Consider the following 16956-nt stretch of genomic DNA (forward strand, 5'->3'; position numbering starts at 1 on the left):
CCTACTGGGTGCCAGGCAGTGAGATTTACAAGTGGGCTAGGCATGCCTACTCTTCTGAGAGGCTCACACTCTAAGAGGCAGATGAAGGGGATGAAGAAGTGAGCAAATAAAAATTATATAAAGAATCTGCGATGTATTCAAAAATGGTCAGCAGCCCAAGTTCCATGAGTCAGAACCATGTTTTGGTTTGTAACACTGGATTCTCAGTGCCTAGACTTAGGCCTGGCATGTTCTCAATAAATATCGATCAAATGAATAAATGAGTGAGTGAAAAAATAAGTGTCTGACAGCTTCTGATCTAAAACCATAATGAGGTTTTTCTAAGCCTCAATTTAGTACTTTATTCACTGTAATCTGGTGATCTTTAGGTCTATAAAGTCCCCTGGGAAGTTTGTCTTGGCAGATGGATATTAACCAATTGAAGACAGGCAAATGGCATCTACCATTTTCTATGACAATGCTGTCCATTCCATGTGACTGGTTCCTTGTCCACATGTGTAATCAACAGGAGTCTGACTTGTTGAGTGAACTTGGGCAAGTCACTTAACCTCTTAAACTTCCGTTTCTTTTCTGTGAAAGAAAGAGAGCACCCCATTCTGGTTCACATTAGTTAGTAAATAATTTCATTCCAAGAAAGAGCTTGACCTTGTTGAGAAAGAAACCAAATGGAAGGCAGGCTTTTTTCCTAAAGCAACTCTATCTTATCAGAGCATTCAGACTCAAAGGTTAGCCTCAGGGAGCTGCTGACATTAGAGGGGTATTTGAATCTGTGAACTTTTGGCTTAAAAGTAAGAGTTCAACTCTCCTCTGATTCTGGTATTGCAATGTTGGCCAAAGGTGGCTGTTGTACTGTGCGTACGACCGGAAACCCCAAATTGGGTTTGCATCTCTCTGGCCGAGCGAGGTGCCTTCCCCAGCCTCACCTCCAGATGTTCCATGGGGGTTTGAGGTGTGGAGGAGGAGTGAACAGAGCTTGGTGTGTCTCTGATTGAGGTGAGTCTGTGTACCCGCATGCACGAGAGAAAGCTGGGGGTGGGGGTGTCCCAGCCTGCTTCTGTAAATGGGTGCCACCGACAGCCACAGGGCGCTGTAGCCAGAAGGGAAAAATGCTTCTGTAATCACAAGCTAAAGGTTTCCCCCACCTTCCCTCTGAGAAAGTTTGGAGGTTATTTCTTTTTCAGCAAGCTGCCAAGCTTTTCCCCACATCAGTATTATTTCAATGACTTTTACAAACTCGCCCGCCTGCTTTTTAATAAGCAGGTCTTTGCACTGATGGTACATGTGCAAGGTCTGACCTTTTCATAGGAAAAAACATTCATAACCGAAGCCTATATATAGAAGCTGAAGACGGGAGCAGATAAAGATGTAGGTCATATGACTTTTTGTGTGTGTGAAGCATAATGCAAGAGGGACCCAGCAGACAATTCAAAACTCATGAAATACTGCCACTGGCTTAAGCCTTCCTAATATTTATCAAAGGCTTTCAATAATGACTTTGTTTTCAACTGGGAGCTGTAATGCCACCTTCTATCCCTGAATACAGGACTTTTTTCTCCACAGAGTAACTTTATGTAAAATTGCCTTTCACTATCTGGTTAACCCTTAACAAGTCTTGTTCAAGGAAAGAACAATGACCATAAAAATGTATCTAGTGAACAAATATTTCACATAATACGATTGGTAATCCAAATACCTGATTTGCGTCAAAGGAAGACATTTCCCCAGGCTCATGATTAGCTGAGTGAGCAGAAACCAAATTCCTCAGCATTCAAGACTAACATGATTGAGGGGTTGTTTGCCTTTCCAACAGTCTCTCCAGCACCCCTTTTTATACATCTTGTTTCACCAAATCCTCTACTCCTCCATCTTCATGTCCCTTCTTCCTTGCCTTTGCTCCCTTTCTTCTCCTTTCTTGGCACCTTCCTTTCTGGACACCTCTGTATGTACAGGTCTGTTCTGATAGCTATGGCTCAAATGCAGTTGCCTCCAAGAATTCTTCCTTCTCTCCCTTCCCAAGCTCTTTGTTCTTTTATGACCTGATCAGTACTTGCTGTGGGTTATGCTTCCAGTATATCCCATTCCTTTAGACTATAAATGCTTTGAGAGCAGGGTAAGAGTCATGTTTGAGGTATTCTGAACCCCCTTAACATGTAACCTTGAAGTTCATGTACCACAGGTAGTACTCATAAAACACATTCCTGCAAAATGTATATTGAGTGCATGAATGTGGCATGGTGTGCTAATGGTGATTTGTGGGGTGTGTATGTAGAGCTACTGTGCTAAGCATTATCTCATTTGAGCATCATGTATAAACCCATGAAGCTGTTGTTGGTATGTCACCATCCATAGCTGAAAAAACTAAAGCTCAAAGGAGTTTTAAACCTCACCCAACATCACATAGCTGGCAGAATGGTAGACCAGGATTCAAACTCAGATCTGTTTGGCCCAGAGGTTTGCTAACTTGTTCTAGATTACAAGAGCTGATTATTAAATTATCAGGAATTTGGCAAAGGGGTTGAAAGCACAGTTCTGATTAAAAATTAAATCACATAGGCAAAACACTCTCCGACATAAATCACAGCAAGATCCTCTATGACCCACCTCCCAGAATATTGGAAATAAAAGCAAAACTAAACAAATGGGACCTAATGAAATTTAAAAGCTTTTGCACTACAAAGGAAACTATAAGTAAGGTGAAAAGACAGCCCTCAGATTGGGAGAAAATAATAGCAAATGAAGAAACAGACAAAGGATTAATCTCAAAAATATACAAGCAACTCCTGAAGCTCAATTCCAGAAAAATAAATGACCCAATCAAAAAATGGGCCAAAGAACTAAACAGACATTTCTCCAAAGAAGACATACAGATGGCTAACAAACACATGAAAAGATGCTCAACATCACTCATTATTAGAGAAATGCAAATCAAAACCACAATGAGGTACCATTACACGCCAGTCAGGATGGCTGCTATCCAAAAGTCTACAAGCAATAAATGCTGGAGAGGGTGTGGAGAAAAGGGAACCCTCTTACACTGTTGGTGGGAATGCAAACTAGTACAGCTGCTATGGAAAACAGTGTGGAGATTTCTTAAAAAACTGGAAATAGAACTGCCATATGACCCAGCAATCCCACTTCTGGGCATACACACTGAGGAAACCAGATCTGAAAGAGACACATGCACCCCAATGTTCATCGCAGCACTGTTTATAATAGCCAGGACATGGAAGCAACCTAGATGCCATCAGCAGATGAATGGATAAGGAAGCTGTGGTACATATACACCATGGAATATTACTCAGCCATTAAAAAGAATTCATTTGAATCAGTCCTAATGAGATGGATGAAGCTGGAGCCCATTATACAGAGTGAAGTAGAGCCAGAAAGATAAAGAACATTACAGCATACTAACACATATATATGGAATTTAGAAAGATGGTAACGATAACCCTATATGCAAAAACAGAAAAAGAGACACAGAAATACAGAACAGACTTTTGAACTCTGTGGGAGAATGTGAGGGTGGGATGTTTCAAAAGAACAGCATGTATATATCTATGGTGAAACAGATCACCAGCCCAGGTGGGATGCATGAGACAAGTGCTCGGGCCTGGTGCACTGGGAAGACCCAGAGGAATCGGGTGGAGAGGGAGGTGGGAGGGGGGATCGGGATGGGAATACATGTAAATCCATGGCTGAAAAAAAAAAAAAAGAAAAAAAAAATTAAATCACATAAACATATAAATAAATAGCATTAAAAACAATGGTAGAAAATACTCAAAACGTATCACTTCCTATTTATTTTATGAAATGTTATTATCATATATGTTCTTGAGGTTGTTAATATTGATTTTATCCATATGTTAGAATCATTATGTACTGCTGTGCATCTCTTACAAAGGACACATTCAACAATGTTGCCCTGGTAGCTTGAGAGTGGTCTCTGTGGGAACATCTCTACCAAGATGTTCTAACAATATCTACCAAGGATATTGGAAAACACAACAAACGTGTCTTGTCCCTTACCACCCCCATCCCACTTAAAGCCAGTTGTTACACATTTACAAACACAGTACTGGTCTGGCCCCAAAGTGAGACAAATCCTTCAGTAAATAATATGCTTTAGATCCAATACTCATACAGATTCTTCTGTTTCCAGACTTAACTTTCACTCAGTAGGGCCTAACTTTGAACCATCACAGATAAGCTGCTTTCTGATGTTAGAAAATTTCATAAAATTGACACTTACATGGCTCCTTTGGGCATCAGAACTGGAATAATAACTCTAAGTAGTTATTTTTTTTGCCTATACCCACATATCCTAAAACACTAACACAAATTTAATTATGCTCTTCATCACATCCTATACCCAGGAACACATGATGAATCTCATAAACTAAAGTGGGAATTCTAAAATATGGATATAAATTTATCTCCCCAAATTTACATGAATATAATAACCTATTGCTTGATCTACATATTCTTAGAAGCTAGATTTCACGTACACAGTTTCCACACTATATATTTTATGTGCAGTTCCCATGAAATGAGATCTGACCTTTGAGCCCCAGGTTATGGGATGGGTACTGATTCCTTACCTCTAGAGCATGTGTGTTAGTATTGCTGAACCTCAGTTTCCTCATCCGTACAATGAGGAATTTGATTTAGATGTCCTTATAGTTCCTTCTGGCTCACAATTTCTAAATGACACTGAACATTGCTTCTCTTCTCTAGGGCTCAGTTTGTGCATCTGTAACCAACGGGGGGTTGAAATGGGTAGTTCCTAATGCCCTTTGCAGCTCCATCATCTTATGGATTCACGTGAAAAGCCCTGTCTTCCATCTCACGTGTCATGCCTACTGGGTACCATCAGGCCTTCCTTAGCCCTGGGAAAATGCCAGGTCACCTGCTGAACACCCAGAACTCGAGTGTGCCAAGAGAGGACTCAAGAGATGGAGCTGCTTTTCTCGCTGGGAGCTCTAACTGCCACAGGACCAGGCTGCCACAGCCCTCAAAACAAAGGGAAACGTGTAGGCGGAGGGAGCGCCTCTGTTGTTTTCTTTTAGACGGTCTAGAAGTGAGGGTGAAATATCTGTACAAGGGTTTTGATTTGACACTCCAGCTGGGTCTGCAGTGAGGAGGGTGGGGGTGAGGGAGGCGCAAGACGTAAGACGGGTGACACTTTCTGTTGGACTGGGGAGACGGGGGTGACGGTGGAAAGGAAGGGAGAGGGTTATGCAGGAACTGCTGGGGTGATGCTCAGGGTGAGCAGAGCACTCAGCCAGCGTGTCTCAGTCTCTGCCCTTACTTGCTGACCCTGAACCTACAGTTCATTTGTATCTCTATGGAAAATCAAAAACTGTTCGTAACCCCTCATCTACATCTCCATCCTCATTCTCCCCCACAAAACCCGTATGCTTTTCAGGTTATAAGCACTTTGACATGTAAAATCTCTTCTGACCCACAAGACAACTCAACTAAATAGGTATCATTGCTTGGACTCTTCAGAGGAAGAATTGGAGGTTCAGAAAGGGAACTGAAGTTGTTTAAGATCACCTAGGCTGGAGGGCTGAGAGTGGAACAGAGTCCGTTCTTTGAACTTCATGTCCATATGTTTCCAGCTCCCAAATGGCTGCAAGGGTTGGAAACCACATGTCTCCGAGTGGCTGCTTTCCTGAGGACTCCCAGAACCACACTTAGGAAAGGAGGGGTTGATGCATTCATGAGCTCAGTGAATCCTAGAAGTGGAGGGCAATCTGCACATCCCCTGCCCAGACTCTTCAAATTTCACATGGGGGAAATGCAGCCCTCAGAGACATGTGCATGTTCAAAGTCATGAACATGAACATAAAGAGCGAGGGACAAGGCTAAGATTTCACCTGCTGGTCATTGCCATCTGCTCAGGCATTTCTCTCTTTTGATGGCTTTTTAGCTACCAGCAACATTACAAGATCCTGGCTACTCTAAAAGCCTCGACCATCATTGTGAGGTAAAGTTACATTTTCTTCCAGTATGGACATGGGCAGAAGAACCGTGGATGGAGGGAGGCCAACATACTCCGATCTCAGCTGTCATTTTGAATTTGAACTCCTCTGTGCCAGAAATCGGATTTATTGCTGGTGAGAATGGTGACTCATGCTCTTTTGACGCCAACCAACTAATTTATCCTGCTGTGGTTTGGTAGGTACAAATGTTTAGTATGTAATCAAAAATAGAGACCCACCCTCTCCCACCACGCAGGCCCTTAAGATGGGTCTTGCCCAAGCCTGAGGATGTTCTCGAACGCCAATCAAACTTTTACCTCAAGTATAATCTGTCTTATTCTAGGAATCACTGAAACTTGTAACCCAGTCATGAAGGATAGCACACTGTATCAATAAAAGGGAAGAGTCTCATCTAAGAGTTCCCTGTCTTGAGTATACCTTCTTTTTTATTATTACTAAATTGATTTGGCGCCTTTGGCAGCTCATTTCCTCTCTCTGAGCCACATTATCCCTATCTGCTAAATGAGAGGGTCAAAGTGGGTGACTTTGGGGGATTATCTATTTTAAGGAGTTCCTTCCTTATAAGATCACACTTTTATCAGAGGCATCTCATTACATCTCAGTTTTTCTATATGGTCTTGAGATGCTTTGGGGGTGAGGTTTAACCTGTGTTCTAGATGGGATTCTGCTCTATTTCTAAAAGGATAAGGAAAGCTAATAAGAATGGTATCAATTTAACCTGTAAAAAGTTAACTTCAGGATGGGCAATGGTGGTGTATACAACAAACTTCAGAACTTGACATGACTTAAGCTTTCTTGCCCTCATTACAGTATTTCTTTTAAAACCTACTTTTCAGGCCAGATGGACAGGGCACCCACCATAACCATCCAAGAGGTGAAGATGAATTCAGAGGTAACCTCTACAGGGATAAAAACAAATAAAATGTTTTATTTTAATAGTCACAGATCATTGTCTCAAGATTCAGCCACTTTGATCCTGGAGAGCGGTCTCTATCAATTTTTCTAACATGGTTGTGCAAACTCAGGTCTGAAACTTGGGTTTCTTCACTCACTTTTTCAACTAGTATCTCCTAAAGTGCCTATGCAGTGCCAGGCACTTTTGCCATGGCTGTGGGAAAACAAGGATAATTTTAATACTACCCTGATCATAAGGACCTTAGAGTCTTCCCAGAGAAGATTTAACAGGCACACAGATGACTGTAGCTTAAGGCAGTGGCTTCAATGCCATGAGAAAGCTGGAGGCTGTTGAGAGAAGAGAGATTCCATCTCACTGAAAGCTCCTCCCACAGGAAGTGGCCTCTCCAGTCTTGATGGTTGTCAGGCAAGATTTTAATTCATTGTTAATAAGCTAGCGAATGGGGAGCCTACTTCTCTGTGATTCTTTTTTTTCATCTGTAGAATGTGATAAGAATAGTATCAACCTCAATGACTTGTGAGTAATATGTGATTTCACGTGTATTAAAGCTCTTAGAAAATTTCCTGGAACATTGTAAGTGCTCAAAACATTCATCATGATTTTTATTCTTAGCATCAGAGTAAAATTACCCCAAAGTTTCTTGCGGTCTCAAGAGAGAGATCCATGGAGGGAAGAACCACGCTCATAGACTTCTTTGTGTGTTACAGTGAAACCTACTCAGGTCACAAGTGTCCAGGCTGTGTAGCTCAGAAGGGTGCCGTCACTTTCTCCCTCTCTCCTAAACTCGTCCTTCTGTCTCTCAAACACATCTCGCGTGTGCACACACACACACACACACAAATGCACAACTGTTTCTGTCTGTAGAAGCTGGACTGTTTATCAAAAGCCCCAGATGTAGGAGTGTTTCAAATAATTTTTGGAAACTGAAATGATTTCAGAGATAATAAGCATCAAGACTGTGGGTGTAAAATAAAAACAATAGGTGAGTTCATAGTGAAATCTTTACATTGAGGAGAGGTGGGTTTTCCTTTTTGCTGTCTTTTTTCCCAAAAGCATCATCATTTATGTGGTTTGAAAGTGATCTTTCCTCTGGAAATTAGACATTGTGCTATACAACACAAAGATGTAGCTGATTAATTGTATGAAAAATTCAATCTCTTTTGAGCGTAGCTTCGTTCTCCTTCAGGCATGGCAGCCTACAAGAATGAATTTGCTTTGAGTCATATATTTTACATAAACCAAAGAGGTTACCCCTAAGATGAACTGTCTGGCTTACTCTTCCCCACCCCCACCGCGTCCCACACACCATCTCAGGAAGGTATTAGCAGTTTCAAAACTTGAACTTTCTCTCAAGCATTTCTTAACTTGAACCAAGCAGGATTTCTGCATTAAAAAAAATTATTGTCACAGTGCCGTGTGTAATGAATGACTATGGGCATGTTGTTCTTTTAGATGTAAAGCTAATGAGACAATATTTCTCATTTACCATCAGTGTGGCAAATACTGGGGAGAAGTACTGCTGTCCTGGATATTCAGCAGTGTTTTTTGTCTCTCTGGTCACATTGTGAACAGAGACAAGCAGTTGCTAGAGGCTGACCAGGATGGGGAGTATTGAAGTTCGTCTAAGTTCACCCCACATCTCTTCTGTTTTACAGATGGAGAGATTGAGGGCCAAAAAGAGAAAGTGACTTGCAGAAGGTTGCAGAGGGGTTAGAACCCAGAACTTCTGAATCGCAGTCCAGGATTCTAACAATAGAACAAAAGATTAACACTAGCCCATAACCACAGTGCTCACATAAAGTGTAATGACATGATACAATAATATCTGACTTGAATGGTTGCTATGGGGGTAAATGAGATAACAAATGTGAAATATTCATGTAAAATCTTAGAGTACTACCTAGATGGTTGATAAAGAGTGCAGAACATCTATACAAGTCAATGGAGAAATGAGGATTATTTTCTTCCTGCAAATAAAACAGAAGTAGTCCCAAGGTCATTTTAAATGTGTTTGCCTGATGACTTCTTTTAGCCTGAAGTTTCCTCTGCATAGTTCAGCATGAGGGAGTTTCATGTCATTCTAGACGAAAGATAATTTGTCTGTCTCTCATATAACTAGCAATCTCTAACCAAGCACAAATGTGGCTGAGGTCAAAAGCAGAAACACTACCCTAAACTTGAAGATGGCATTTGCAGACTTAAGCCTAGAGCAGGAATTCTACGCTCAAAGTGGAGGCTCCTCAGTCAAACAGGTAAATAGTACCTTTGGCACCACAAAGACTTCCTCTAGAGCGAGGAAGATGGGAAGAGACGGCAGAAGGTTATTTCACAAGAAGTTGGGCTCGAGAATAGAAGTACATGCTGTTCATGAGACTTTTCTGATAGGGATTTAAGACAAGTTGAGTCACCTGTGAGATTGACAGCAACACATTGGACGCTTGCGGAAGCACGGTTGGAATTGTTTGGTGCCAGCCACAGGAGGAAGTTCCCATGAGACCGAGGGTGGCTTAGAATTTTTGGACAATCTAAAAACTGCTAACATGGAGCCAGGTTGCCTCTGAGAAGAGAGCATGTGACCCTAGAAGCCGTCCTACAGGGGCTGTGGAAGGGATGCTGAAAACAGGCTGCAGACCAGACAAAGCCCCCTGTACTATGCCACCCTCTAAGAGTCTCTCTGAAAGTCTAGAATTCCTTTTTTTCCATAGAGGGAGGATGCTGAAAGAGCCACAGGAGTTAGAATGGCAATTGACAGGGTGGAAAATCTTTAAGCGGCCTCACCTTTCTTCTCCCATAAAAAGAGAGTGATGAGATCCTGCTCTCAGGGAAATGAAAGGGCAGTAACTTTCCAAAGCAATCAAAGATGCTGCCTCTAGTCCTATATTCAGGCCACATGTGGAAGTGCTTGCTTTCAGATGGATTGTGGGGTTTTTTTTTTTCCAGCTCAAAGTCTTCTGTGGCTGAAATGATGTGATCCAGATTGTGCAGTGGAGTTGCTCTATGCTAGGTGGTACCTGGCTTGGAGGATCGCCTTCCGTGGCCTAGCAAATACAGTTCTGAGGTGGGGTGCAGCAGGAGGTGGTAGTGGTACTGGGGTGTTGTAAGATTTTTCTTGGAATCTGTGAAGCTGCTTTAAAAGACCAATGGGATCATCAGAGATTGTCCTGCTGTTTATCACAACGGGATCCATAGCACACTGATTCTATGAGATCCGTGTTCTAGGACCAACTTAGAGGAACGTTGCACATTCCATAGCCCCCCCCCCCCCATGTAGATTTGCATGTAAATACTCTGAAAAGGAACAGAGCAAAGCAACCTGTTTCATTTTTAATAATCCTTCTTTTTTTTCTAACTTGTTTGACCATGATAACCATTTTCACTGAACACTACAGTCATCCTGGGTGCTTATGCTCCATAGCAAATCCTTTGAGGAACATTTGTGGTTAATTCCATGGATTCAGTAGTCACTGACACAAGGACGTACAGAATGTTAGCATTGAAAGCAACACAGGATTCAATGCCTTCTTCTACTTTTTAAATAAAGAAAGCAGAGACTTAGAATTTTGTACCAAAGTAATGAACAACAGCCATTAATCCTGAACTATAAGAGCCTAAAATTCTAAAATGTCAACAAATGCCTGTGTAACATTAGGTCATGGATTGTGATGTAATATTATATTATACATAAGGATAAATGGGAGTTCCAAGAATACAGGAGTTGGAATGAATAGAACTGGTTTCTAATCTGAGGTATCTGCTTTTTTCACTCTTATGGCATGGGTCCATCACTTTTATTAGCAGTGGGTACTCTCTCCTGTCTAAATTGGGGAAGATAAAGCTTGTCTGGCTAATTTCACAAGTTCTGGTGAGAATGAAGATAGAAAAAGGATGTGAAAGTGGTTTATAAATTGAAAGGTACTGTGTAAATGATAGAGATCCTTTTTCCCCCTAACTGGTTGATGTGTCAGTTGACATTGGGAGGCATTGCCATTGTGTACATTTTCCATTGATTTCCTATTTCTTGAAGTTTGCTTACATCTCTCCATACACTCCATCTTTTAACTGCTTTCCCAGGTTAGTGAGATGACCTCTGTGTGGAAGCTCTCAGCAAAGTCACAAAGTCAGTTGCCGCCCTGGAATGAGACATGGAACCTAGGACCTTAACTCACACCCAGTCAAGCTGACTTGCAAGGGAAAGCAGAAAGCTATGGGCAGGGACAAACCCTCACAAACACCTGTGAAGAACACAAAGGCCTCTAAATTCTGTGTTGTCAGGACTGAACAAAAGAAAAGGAAGAAACCACCAACATTAGTACCAAGAGAAAAGAGAGTGACAGAGACAGAAAGACTTGGTTCATGAAGCCTGGGTATCTTATCTCTGGAATGTTATTGATAATCTGAATGTAGAGTGAGATCTTAAGTGAAATGAATTGGTGGTTTCAGTTCCGGATATGGTATGCAAAGAAAAAAAAAATTGCTCTTTGAAATTCAGAGCTTCCTTGTCTGGCTTCAGGAAGCCACACGCCGCCTGAAGCTGAGTGTGGAAACTGACTCATTTCTAGCCCTTTGAGATTAGCCTTTCCAGCCCCCAGACTGTGGGCAGGATCTGAGGCCTATTGGGTCCAGCCAAGCCTGGAGAAGGAGATCAGAAAGAAAAGTGTTGGATACACACCTCTTTTCGGGTGCTTGGCCACCCAGAAGGTTCTAGATGCAGTGGCCCTTCTGGACAAACTACTTCCAAAGCTCTTCAACTTGCAGTTGGTAGTGGGTGGGTGGCCTGAAGTGCAAGGAAACAAAAATTCAAAAGCAGTGACTACCTAATTTTTAAGGAGACATTAAAGCAGGTTGTCTGGCTGACCCACTTTGTGGACCAACTTGACCGTGAGGTTATGAGTGTAAAAGATATCATATGTTTCCATACCAACCAGCCCTTGGAAGCAATGAGTCATTCTCCATGACTGTCCCAACAATCTGTGGATCTGGTATTCTGTGTGCCACTCAGGGACATGGGAGCCCCAGAAGTACTTAAAATAACTTCTACAGAAGAGAAAAACATGCTAAAAATCACATTTTCCCATTTTTTCTTTACACCTCAAACATGATTGCACATGATGTGTCAGTTAAACTGAAACGTGGAACCCCAGGCATGACAGGAGGGAACTCAGATTTTCTAGAAGGGTCATTCCAAGCTTGACCCTTTAGACCTTAAATCAGCTGTTTCCAGACTGCCTGCAGACCATCTCAGTAAGAGAAATAGTCACTAAGATGACCTTTTATTTCAATCTGATCGACACATTAAAAAAACCAGAACAATGTGTTTGAAGATAATGTGAAGAGTGCTGGTTTAAATGAGAAGCTAGTGAGAGACAAGATGATACTGGGGAACTGGGACCAACAAAAGACCTGGCTGAGGGTCAGAAGACCAGAGTTTACTAACTCCATGGCTTCTGGCAATCCACTTAATGTCTCTAAACCTCACTTTTTCATCTATAAAGGAGGAACACTAATTTAAAAAGACAGCACACATGTGAAGGCATTTGCCTTATAAATGGTAAAGACTGCAAAGGTTCATAGTTATTACTATATATGAGCTTTTAAACATTAATGATGAAGCTGTGTTAGAAGTGAAAATTTTAGACTTCATCATAGACTAAGCATTCATCTTCTAAATTTCCTCATCTGGAAAGCACTCATGAAACACATTAACCCACATTATTGATTTATTTGCATGGCACTTCCAAAAAATATCTAAAATAGCTCATAAGATATAGAGGTAACAACCTCATTAAAACACAGATAAAAGATTAAGACCTGGTCAGGAAAGAAGAGGACAGTGAGGAGGAGAACTCAGAATTATAATAACTTTACTGAAGCATAGAGTGTGATTTTTGAGCCTCCCAGCAGCTTAGACAAAGAGGGAACTTCGCAGTATTATATAGTACTTTTCATCCAGTAAAGGAAGAATAGCTATGTACGGATTGTGGAATAGCTATGTACGAGAAGGAGGACCAAACCCTTCTTGGCCCTAAATTCCACACGAAATGTATCACTTACATCTTTATTTAAGTGATTTGAAGAAATAAAACGAGCAGGATCTTCAAAAACACACAGCAAAGATACCGTTCCAGTCTAACCACTAAGATATTTCCCTTTGTGAATCAGTGCTTGCCTTCCCAGAACAAACAAACAGCAAGATGATTAATAGAAGAAGCAGGCTGCCTTTAAAAAATAGGGCAGTGAAAATCAGAATGTTTGCCCCTGGCAGGGGCTTGCCACTAACCCAGGTACTCACAGAGGCAGTCACCATTCATTAGGGGAGTCCAGTCAGCAAGGCAATCTACAAGGTGCCTTGCACAAGGTCACCTGGTGTCTCTGAAACTGACTCTGCATTCTGAGTTCCTTAATATGATTTTTTAGGTCACAGTGTTCTAGGCAAAGCTCCCTATTGATGTACATCTCTCATGCAAGATTTAGATCACCTCTTTTCGGGCAGAGCTCCATGGAAACACCGCCCATGATTTCTGAAGTGGAGACTGATTGAATCCCAGTAATGCCCAGCTGGAGTGGACAGTGAGCCTGCAGCTGACCCATTGCTGGACAGCTGGCAAGCCTGAGACTCCCAGAATATAGTCCTTAGAGGCCACTATTGTTTTAATGACACAGTAAATTCCTGTTTACCTAAGGTGGCTAGGCAATGGAAAATTCTGGTTCATGTTGTTGTCATCTATATCATTTACTGATTCTTGGTCTCCAAACAGTAAATTACAACACACTTCGCTAAACACTAAAATCATACACTAGTATGATTTAAGCTTTCTTTGATAATTCATAAGATATTTTAAGATATATTAGTTTTAAATATTATCATTCATTATTACCATTAAGATCATAACCTGATTTTCTGGGATCCTGGGTGCAAATGCAGAAGGTGTGGGAATCTGGGCTGCTTCTGTCCTAATTCTCCACCAGGCCATCGGAATTGCTGTTGTGGTTTAGTTGAGTCATTTCATCCTGAATATCAGTTTGTTGGTCAATGAAATAATAAGCATATAAGCACAGTATCTGGTATAAGTTATTGTTTTACCAATTCTTTTTTCTTCATGAACATCAGGATAAAAGAGAATCTGATTCATTGAATTGGCCAGTTTAGCATCTGAACAAATTCAATTCATAGTTCATTAGTCCTGGCAGGGACCACAAATATAACATTCTTAATTCCCTGGATTCTCATAAAAGAAAACTGATGCCCCAAGAGGGAGCATGACTCTGCCATAGTCTTTTGGCTGTTAAGGGTTAGACTTGATGTAGAACCCACACATCCTGGGGCTAAAGTCGGGGCTATTCCTTTCAGCCTGACTCCTACAATATGCAGAGTTTCTGCACAGCAGGAAATTGAGATGGAGGAGAAATGCCCTCTTTCTGAAGGGAGTCTGGGTACCCACCATTATCAACAGGGTTTGAAGGTCCTCAATGTCCTTTCTGTATAAAAGCCTGGCCCTGGCTCTCTGACAGTTCGCAGGGCAAAGGACCAATGAAGTCCCCAGCATCCAGTCAAAATGAAAACTTTTCAAAAATAGCCAAGAACCATACAAGCCCCCACATCAGCAAGAGTGAACTTATTTAAAAGCCAGCAGACAAGTTTAAATCCCTAGCATCTTTCTTTGCACAGCCTGTTTTACAGCTTGATTCATCCCTATTTCTGCCTCTTGGGTACTTTCAAAAGTAAGTTTGCACTCACTTAACTTCCAAATTAATTTATGGTAAAGTCCCTCCCTGTGTAGGAAGGGGGAAGAAGGAAATGAATGATTTCAATGTTGATTGCATTTTTGAAAGGTAGGACTCAATCCCTTTAGACTGAGCTGCTCTTTGGGTTTAGAGGTGTTTTCTTTTCCATCGTTTCAAATACTGGCTTGTCTCTTTTCCTCTTACCAATCTCTGTGTGCTGTGTCCTGCCTTTGATCCTGGGCCTGGAAATCGGCTGTTTGCACATGAGCAGCCAGAGGGCTGAGATCTCTGTTGCCATCCAGAGTGAAGGAGGAAATGTCACAGGAGACCAGTCCTCAGATCTGAGAGCCCCAATTCCTGCTGTTAAAGTGGTCAGGAAAGTACTTTGGACATCTGGCCTTCTATAGCCCATCTTTTTAGCTCTAGGAGACTTATTCCCAGAGCTGTGTGTGTGTGTGTACATCCTGATATTCCCTGTAAAAGTATTGTGTTGATGATAAATAGTAATTGATGACATAATCTCCCAGGAAGGGATTACAGAGGTTGTGTAGAGCAGAGCAAGGCTCTCCATACTGTCCCACTCAGGATCCCCTGTGCCCCCCCACCCCCCCCTGCCTCCAGGATGCATTCTAAACCTTGGGAACTGATACTCAAAGGTAGGAACTGGACCTGGCCAAAACTGGCCCTGGGTAAATATTGTTTATGATGTGTCTAAGACACGGCTGGCTCCTCTGCCCCACCTCCTCCAGTGTAGTGAAGCCCCCTCTTCCTCCTCTTAGACCCCTCTGCTGTAGCCAAGCACACTGCCCACCTGCCTCCAATGCCCTGACTCCAACCCCTCTGTGCCTTGTTTGAGCACCCTTCCTGACGGACATGGTTGATTGAGGCCCTTTCTGTTACTTACATCTCCTCCTTTGAAGTATTCCTTCCTTCCTTTTCTAACCTTCATCCATACAAACTTCCTTCTCTCTCTGCTTCCCAAAGAACTTACCTCTCTCATCTTAAGTACACCACTGGTCTCCCTGACTCAAGTATAAACTTCTTGAAGGCAGGACCAATTTCATCCCTCCCTGCCTTCTCCAGTGATCCTGGCCAAAGGCTAAGCATGTGGCTGCCACCCAAACAGGCTCTCTGGCTTGAACTGAATCTCTGGTCACCTTCTCTTCTAGCCAGATAGGGAGGGTAATATGTGTCCTCACTCCTTTCTCGCATCAGAAGCTGAGTTAGGAATTATTTCTATCCTCATCTCTGACCTAAATCTACTCACGTCTGCCCTGACAATGGCACCCACAGATGATGGGGTAAGCAAAAATAGCCCCTAGATCTGAGTAACATAGCGGCCCATGCTCACTTCTCCAGGCCCTTGCTCAGCCCTGGAAATTTACAGGCATGTTTAGCTGTGCTATTGCTGAGCCAGCTCGAAACCTGTTCTGCTTGAGGCTTCTTCGCCTCAGCAGGTATGTCAAGGTGTGATGAGTGTTGCCAACTGGGACAAGAGGGCACCCAGCCCATGCCCAGGCTTTATTTATCCCAGTGCAGCAGGGCTCATGGGTTTTATGATCCTTAATCTTGAGTCTGGGAGCCCTTTGTGTTCTCGCAAGCAGTCAAGCCAAGAAGGCTTTCTGATTTCATTGACAATAACCAGGTGTGATTTATGAACTCTCAGAACCTGGAACATCAGAGCTAGATGTAACCTTTAGAATTGCCCAGTCTGATTCTTCATTTCACAGATGACAAACCAGATCAGAATTGTCTTGCTTTTAAAATGCAGGGCGGAGGGGGGGCGGGTAGCCTATATTCATCCATTTAGTAATCCCTTCACCCACCTACCCACCCTTCCATCCAATGATCTATCTACAAACCCATTTGTTAAGTAGCCACTAATACTAGGTGCCCAGCCTTACTAGGTTCTAGATAGAAAAGTAGAACTAAGACATGGGCCCTGCTTGCCACACACACACACACACACACACACAAATAATTACAAACCTATTTGATATGTTATAATACAGCTGTGAACAAAATGTGTTATGAGCACATGGAAGGCAGTGACTAATTGGCTCTGCATGGAAGAATGAGAGAAAACTTATAAGAAGAGACTTTCAAACAAAACCTTAAAGGAAGAGAATGAGTTCCATAAAGAAGGAGGGAGGAAGGAGATCACAGGGTGAGAGCAGTCTGTGCCAGTGCCCACCTCAAAGGAGTGGGCAGCTTGCCAGGGGACACTGAGCATCTCAGGGCTCTGGAAGAGCTGTGTGGGGGGTGGGGTTGCGGGGTGGGGGTGGGATGGGCTGGGCCTGTGGAGAAACTGAT

General features: G+C 42.4%; 2 long non-coding RNA genes across 3 annotated transcripts; one reads left to right on the forward strand and one right to left on the reverse strand.

Moving 5' to 3' along the window:
- Positions 1-850: 850 nt before the first annotated feature.
- LOC122445164 lies at positions 851-8920 on the forward strand. Of its 2 annotated transcripts, XR_006270461.1 has the most exons (4): positions 851-993; positions 6012-6180; positions 6842-6897; positions 8577-8920. It is a non-coding gene; the product is annotated as an uncharacterized LOC122445164 (long non-coding RNA). The 2 variants fall into 2 exon arrangements; XR_006270460.1 differs by lacking the exon at positions 6842-6897.
- Positions 6907-13292, reverse strand: LOC122445166. Its single transcript, XR_006270463.1, has 3 exons — positions 13211-13292; positions 11591-11695; positions 6907-8117 (listed from the first exon to the last, which is right to left on the reverse strand). It is a non-coding gene; the product is annotated as an uncharacterized LOC122445166 (long non-coding RNA).
- Positions 13293-16956: the final 3664 nt, after the last annotated feature.

Source organism: Cervus canadensis, chromosome 7 (assembly GCF_019320065.1).
Source record: "Cervus canadensis isolate Bull #8, Minnesota chromosome 7, ASM1932006v1, whole genome shotgun sequence".
Lineage (NCBI taxonomy): Eukaryota > Metazoa > Chordata > Mammalia > Artiodactyla > Cervidae > Cervus > Cervus canadensis.